Below are 6,907 nucleotides of genomic sequence, written 5' to 3'. Positions count from 1 at the left end.
ATAATAATAAAATAATAATAATAATAATAATAATAATAATAATAATAATAATAATAATAATAATAACGCCTTAAACACTTGGGCCATACCTGTCATAAGATATACTGCTGGTATCATAAACTGGACACAGGTGGAACTGGACAATTTGGACAAAAAAACAAGAAAACTCATGACCATTCATCATTCACTGCACCCTCGCAGTGATGTTAACCGGCTATATCTGCCTAGAAGATCAGGTGGCAGAGGACTCTTACAAGTGAAACAAAGAAGAAGAACATGCCCTGGCAGAATATGTAAAGCAAAGTGAAGAACCTGCTTTGATTGAAGTCAAAAATCAGAAACTCCTCAAAGCACAGCAGACAAAAAAACCAGTACAAGAAAACCACACTACAAACTAGAGCTGACAGCTGGCACAACAAAACATGCATGGAAAGTTCCTTGACAAAACTGAAGGAAAAGCTGATAAGGAGAAGACCTGGCTCTGGCTCACGAATGGGACCCTGAAGAAGGAGACAGAAGGCCTGATCCTTGCAGCCCAGGAGCAAGCCATCAGAACAAAGGCAATTAAGGCCAAGATTGAAAAATCAGCTGATGACCCAAAATGCAGACTGTGCAAGGAAACTGACGAAACCATTGATCATATCCTCAGCTGCTGTAAGAAAATTGCACAGATGGACTACAAACAGAGGCACAACTATGTGGCCCAAATGATTCATTGGAACTTATGCCTCAAGTACCACCTCCCAGCAGTAAAGAACTGGTGGAGTATGATATCAAATCTCATCACATCTCATCAGCCTTCACCTCCTTGACCAAGCCTCCGTTTTTTCCTGATTCCTCCTCATATATTAATCAGCATCCCTAAATATGCATAGGGGTCTCATTAACAACTAGGTTTGCATATTTAAAACAACAGCATAATCAAACGTACGGTGCTGTTTTTGTACCTCGAAGAACTATTAAATATTCATGGACTGGGAATTTGCACACAGTTATTGATTTTTTAAAGAACGTGTGCTTCGGAGCAGATCTGTGTGTGTATCTGAAGCATTTTGGATCCAAGATATTGTTCAGTAATTCATTTCCGAAGAAAAGTCAGCATAGTCAAATTGCAGTTCACAGAAATGTCATTTTAAAACATGGAAAAATGTCCTGTAATGTGTATATATATTTCACTCTTCCAGATTTGTAGTCAGGACGTGAACCGCCTTGACTCCCCATGGGAAGAAAGGCAGGGTAGAAATAAAGTCAAGTAAATAAATAGTAATAATAATAGTAATAATAATAATAATAATAATAATAATAATAATAATAATAATAATAATACTGTAATTTTATTTCTTACTTGCCTCTCCTCAAGGCTCAAAGCAGGTTACAACATTGATAAAACTCATAATCAAAATACATAATAATTTTAAAATACTGTATATAATCGAATATAAGCCTAGTTTTTCAGCCTTTTTTTAAGACTGAAAAAGCCCCCCTCTGCTTATACTCAGGTGAGGCTCCTGGTTGGCTTATATTTGGGTCAGCATATACTCAAGAATATATGGTACATTTATTATTTTTCTCTATTATTATTGGTATTATTACATTTATTATTTTTCTCTATTATTGTTGCTATTATTACCTATTTTACTCTATTTTTATTATTATTAATAATACATTTATTATTTCACTCTGATCTTATCATTATTATATTTATTATTTTACTCTATTTATTCCTACATGTATTATTTTCCTGTATTTATTATTATTATTGTTATTGTTATTATTACATGTATTATTTTACTCTATTATTATTAAAAAGATACATGAGCACATTTACATTGAAGAAGATGAGAATATTTATTTATTTATTTATTTATTTACAGCATTTATATTCCGCCCTTCTCACCCCGAAGGGGACTCAGGGAGGATCACATTACACATATAGGCAAACATTCAATGCCTTTTAACATAGAACAAAGACAAGACAAACATAGGCTCCGAGCGGGGCTCGAACTCATGACTTCCTGGTCAAAGTGATTCATTGCAGTTAATTGCACTGGCTTGCTATCCCGCCTGCGCCACAGCCCGGGCCCATAATGATTTAATCAGAGTTGGACAATCTGAATAATGATTTAATCAGAGTTGGACAATCTTATCTTAAATTAGAGCTTTATGTAAATATTCAAAAACATTTAACCTACTGACGCTTCAATTAATGTAATTTTATTGGTATCTGTTTTTATTTCTGAAATTTACCACTCTCGGCTTATACTGGAGTCAATGTTTTCCCAGTCTTTTTGTGATAAAATTAGGTGCGTCAGCTTATATTCGGGTCGGCTTATACTTGAATATATATGGTATACAAAATACGATAACACAAACAATAACTGATGAACAAAATAAAATAAAGACCATGTATAACTTTTGAGATGGGAGCCTCCGGTGACGTAATGGGTTAAACCCTCGTGCTGGCAGGACTGCTGACCAAAAGGTCAGGGGTTCGAATCCAGGGAGTGGGGTGAGCTCTCATCTGTCAGCTCCAGCTTCCCATGCGGGGACATGAGATATGTGTACAATGACACCTTAAATTTTGCATATAGTATAGTTTGAATACACATATAGTAAAAATAGTGCCCTCGAGACTATCAGATTTACAATAAATTTTTATGCATGCTTCCTCAAAAATTAACATGTGTTCAATGGAATTTACTCATATAGAATTTCATGTTGTTGTGGGGAAAGTTGTCTGAGGGGTAAGTTTAAGTTGTCAAAAAAAAACAATTATATCTGTAAACACACAGAGATTATGTTTGGGCTTGCAGGAAATGTAAACAGTAAAGATAAAATGTTATGAAATGGAGGAACAGTCTATAATATGTTTATGCAAAGTGGAATATACACAAGAGCAGTTTACCAATCAAATCAGTAGTACCTGGCAATGAAACATACGCTTCTGGATTCCTATGTATTCACTCCTGTCGTTTTTTGTTGTTCAGCACAATGACTGCCAATGCGTCAACTCAAGAATGCGCACAGAGGTTAAATGTTTCTTATCCGTCATCTCAGCAAAACCAGTTTTTTTGTCTGTGCTTGCAAGCAAACTGGGCAAAGGTGACCAAAAAAGGAAACCAATCAGCTGAAAGATTTGGGTGCTTCCAGACAGCAATCAAATTCATGGCAAAGCGGGTTCAAAAACCCACTTTGGTGCAGATTTGAGTCTCCACACCCACTCGCCAAAACCCAGGCTTTCCCGGAGGGGTGTCCGCATGCCATCATGGTAATAAATGTACTGGGATGGCATCCATCCCTGCCATTAAGATCCTGCTGGAATCCTCATGGTGCTTAGAAATGATGCCAGGAGACGGGAGTGGGGGCGGTTTTCAGGACCATAATGGAAGCCCGAAGAAGCAAAATGGGAAATGGGAGCTCACCCCTGGGTAGTTCCGGGTAGTCCTGGAACAACCCATGGGTAAATCCCCAGGCGTCCCCCATTCTGTATCTTTGCATTCCATTTTTTCTGCCGAAGTGAAGTATCTTGCATTTGTCCCGGCTGAACTAACAAAATGAAGTTCAAGAGGGACAAATGCAAGATACTTCACTTCGGCAGAAAAAATGGAATGCAAAGATACAGAATGGGGGACGATGCCTGGCTCGACAGCAGTATGTGTGAAAAAGATTGTGGAGTCCTCGTGGACAACAAGTTAAACATGAGCCTACAGTGTGATGCGGCTGCTAAAAAAGCCAATAGGATTCTGGCCTGCATCAATAGGGGTATAGCGTCTAGATCCAGGGAAGTCATGCTCCCCTCTATTCTGCCTTGGTCAGACCACACCTGGAATACTGTGTCCATTTCTGGGCACCGCAATTTAAGGGAGATGTTGACAAGCTGAAAAGCGTCCAGAGGAGAGCAACTAAAATGATCAAAGGTCTGGAGAACAAGCCCTATGAGGAGCGGCTTAAAGAACTGGGCATGTTTAGCCTGCAGAAGAGAAGGCTGAGAGGAGACACGATAGCCATGGACAAATACGTGAAGGGAAGTCATAGGGAGGAGGGAGAAAGATTGTTTTCTGCTGCCCTGGAGACTTGGCTGCAGAACAATGGCTTCAAACTACAGGAAAGGAGATTCCACCTGAACATGGTTCCCGTCCCCTTGATCTGGTCATGTAAATGTGATTTATTGTTATAATTGTATTATTTTACTTTGTTTAATAATGTGTATTATGTTGTTATGTAATGTTTGTGTTTGCTTTTAAGACTGTAAACCACCCTGAGTCCCATCCGGGAGATAGGGCGGTATATAAAGTTTTATTTATTTATTTATTTATTATTATTATTATTATTATTATTATTATTATTATTATTATTATTACATCAGGAAGAATTTCCTCACTGTGAGGGCTGTTCACCAGTGGAACTCTCTCCCCTGGAGTGTGGTGGAGGCTCCTTCTTTGGAGGCTTTTAAGCAGAGCCTGGATGGCCATCTGTCGGGAGTGCTTTGAATGAGATTTTCCTGCTTCTTGCAGGAGGTTGGACTGGATGGCCCGTGAGATCTCTTCCAACTCTACTATTCTGTGATTCTATAAGTCCAAAATATCAGGAGGAATGGGTGTGAGAACCAATGCAGAGCAAGATGTTGGACCTGTTTCCCCATAAGGCCTGTTCCAACTCTATAGTTTCATAGCTGAGTGGGGATTTGAACCCCGATCTTCCAGAATCCTAGCCCAACATTCAAATGTCTACCATATGCTGGTACTTCTTTTCTTCATATTGATATGAAGTATACACACATATCAATGACAGCTTTGTCAAAGGCAAAGATGAAAATGGTGCTGCTTCGTTCCCTATTCTCTCTCTCCAGTGAGAGTTGGATCTTAATCCAGCATCAAAGACAGGGTAACATCCCATTCTTTGCTGCTCCTGAAGGCAGCAAGCTAGTTAATGGGTGAAAGGCAGGCAATGTTATAGGCTTTGGGGAAATAGCTGTGTGGGCAGGGGGCTGTCATTGCTGCGCGTCAACATTTCCTTCCCAGGTGTGATCATCTGAAGCATCTATCTCAGTCGAATAGGTCACAGTTCAAAAGCTTTGAAAAACAATCTAATCAAATTCAAACGAGTCTCGCTCTTCCGCCCTTCTCTAAATTAGCCAAATCTAGGTATGCTTCTAAAACAGTGAAATGACCAGAGAGGGAAGCTATTGTTTCCAAATCTTGCTACAAAAGACAAGGCACCCTTTCAAAGGCTTTGCATTCCCTGGCTGCACTGGGCTCGTGGGGCGATTTGCAAAACAACGGAGGACTGTGTACAGAGCCACAGCAGGAATGTGCTTAGATGCTCAACTCATATCGCTAATTATGAGTTTTCTGAAGCACATTCAACACATGGATGTCCTTGTGTTGTCGAAGGATTTAATGGCTGGGATCACAGTGTTGTTGTATGTCTTTCGGGCTGTGTGGCCATGTTCCAGAAGTATTCTCTCCTGACGTTTCGCCCACATCTATGGCAGGCATCCTCAGAGGTTGTGAGGTATGGATAAACTAAGTAAGGAAATCAAAAATCAAAACAGTAGATGGGAACCAACACTCTGAGGGCAAAGGACAGCTAATGACTGAACAGGATGCCCCCAGGCAAGAGACAAAAACCTTTCCAATGCTAATTAGGGTGATTAACTGAAACATTAATGCTGGCTTCCCAGTGACAAAGGACTCTTGCCACACCCTGGACTCTACACAGATACATATTCTTTCCTTTCCTTACTTAGTTTATCCATACCTCACAACCTCTGAGGATGCCTGCCATAGATGTGGGCGAAACATCAGGAGAGAATACTTCTGGAACATGGCCACACAGCCCGAAAGACATACAACAACCCCATGGATGTCATTTCCTACTATACCACCTGCCACCCCAGCACTTGTTATAGACTATTGGAGAATTTGCTTTTCAGGTTATAACTCTTAGAATCCCTGAATAAGTATGGCCAATCAGTAGATGGGAATATACCATAGAAACATTACTTTTTTGGACCACATCTGCTAATAGCTGAAAATTGTTTCAAAATATATTTTTCAAGCTCTGCATATGATGGACTTTTATAAAGAAATAATTCAATCTACACTAGAGTCTCACTTATCCAACATTCACTTATCCAACGTTCTGGATTATCCAACACAGTCGGCCTTTTAGTAGTCAATGTTTTTGTAGTCAATCTTTTCAATACATTGGTGCTAAATTCATATATACATTAATTACTAGATACAGTAGATTCTCACTTATCCAAGCCTCGCTTATCCAAGTTTCTGGATTATCCAAGCCATTTTTGTAGTCAATGTTTTCAATATATCGTGATATTTTGGTGCTGAATCCATAAATACAGTAATTACTACATAACATTACTGCATATTGAACTGCTTTTTCTGTCAAATTCGTTATAAAACATGATGTCTGGGTGCTTAATTTGTAAAATCATAACCTAATTTGATGTTTAATAGGCTATTCCTTAATCCCTCCTTATTATCCAAGATATTCACTTATCCAAGCTTCTGTCAGCCCGTTTAGCTTGGATAAGTGAGACTCTACTGTAACTGTTATGATTGAGCCTCATGGCTCTGTTACTGACAGACGTGGGCGTAAGACTCCTCGAGAGTCAGATACTCTCGAGGAGCGAGAAAGAAAAAGACTGCGAGACATTTTTGCAGCACCGTCTGACGAAGAGTCTTTTGAGGGGTTTACGGAGAGAATGGAGGAGGGGCTGGTTAGCTCGGAGGAGGATGAGATGGATTGGACTCGGGTAAGGGAGGAATTGGGTGCCACTGGTCATGATGGGATAGAAGATGAATGGGGACTTTCAGGATTAGACCCATGGCTTAGCTGGAGGGATGGGACGGGATCCACAGCTGGAGATGCTGTGGGGCGTAGT

This window comes from Anolis carolinensis, unplaced genomic scaffold (assembly GCF_035594765.1).
Source record: "Anolis carolinensis isolate JA03-04 unplaced genomic scaffold, rAnoCar3.1.pri scaffold_10, whole genome shotgun sequence".
NCBI lineage: Eukaryota > Metazoa > Chordata > Lepidosauria > Squamata > Dactyloidae > Anolis > Anolis carolinensis.
This window is presented reverse-complemented; position numbering follows the sequence as displayed.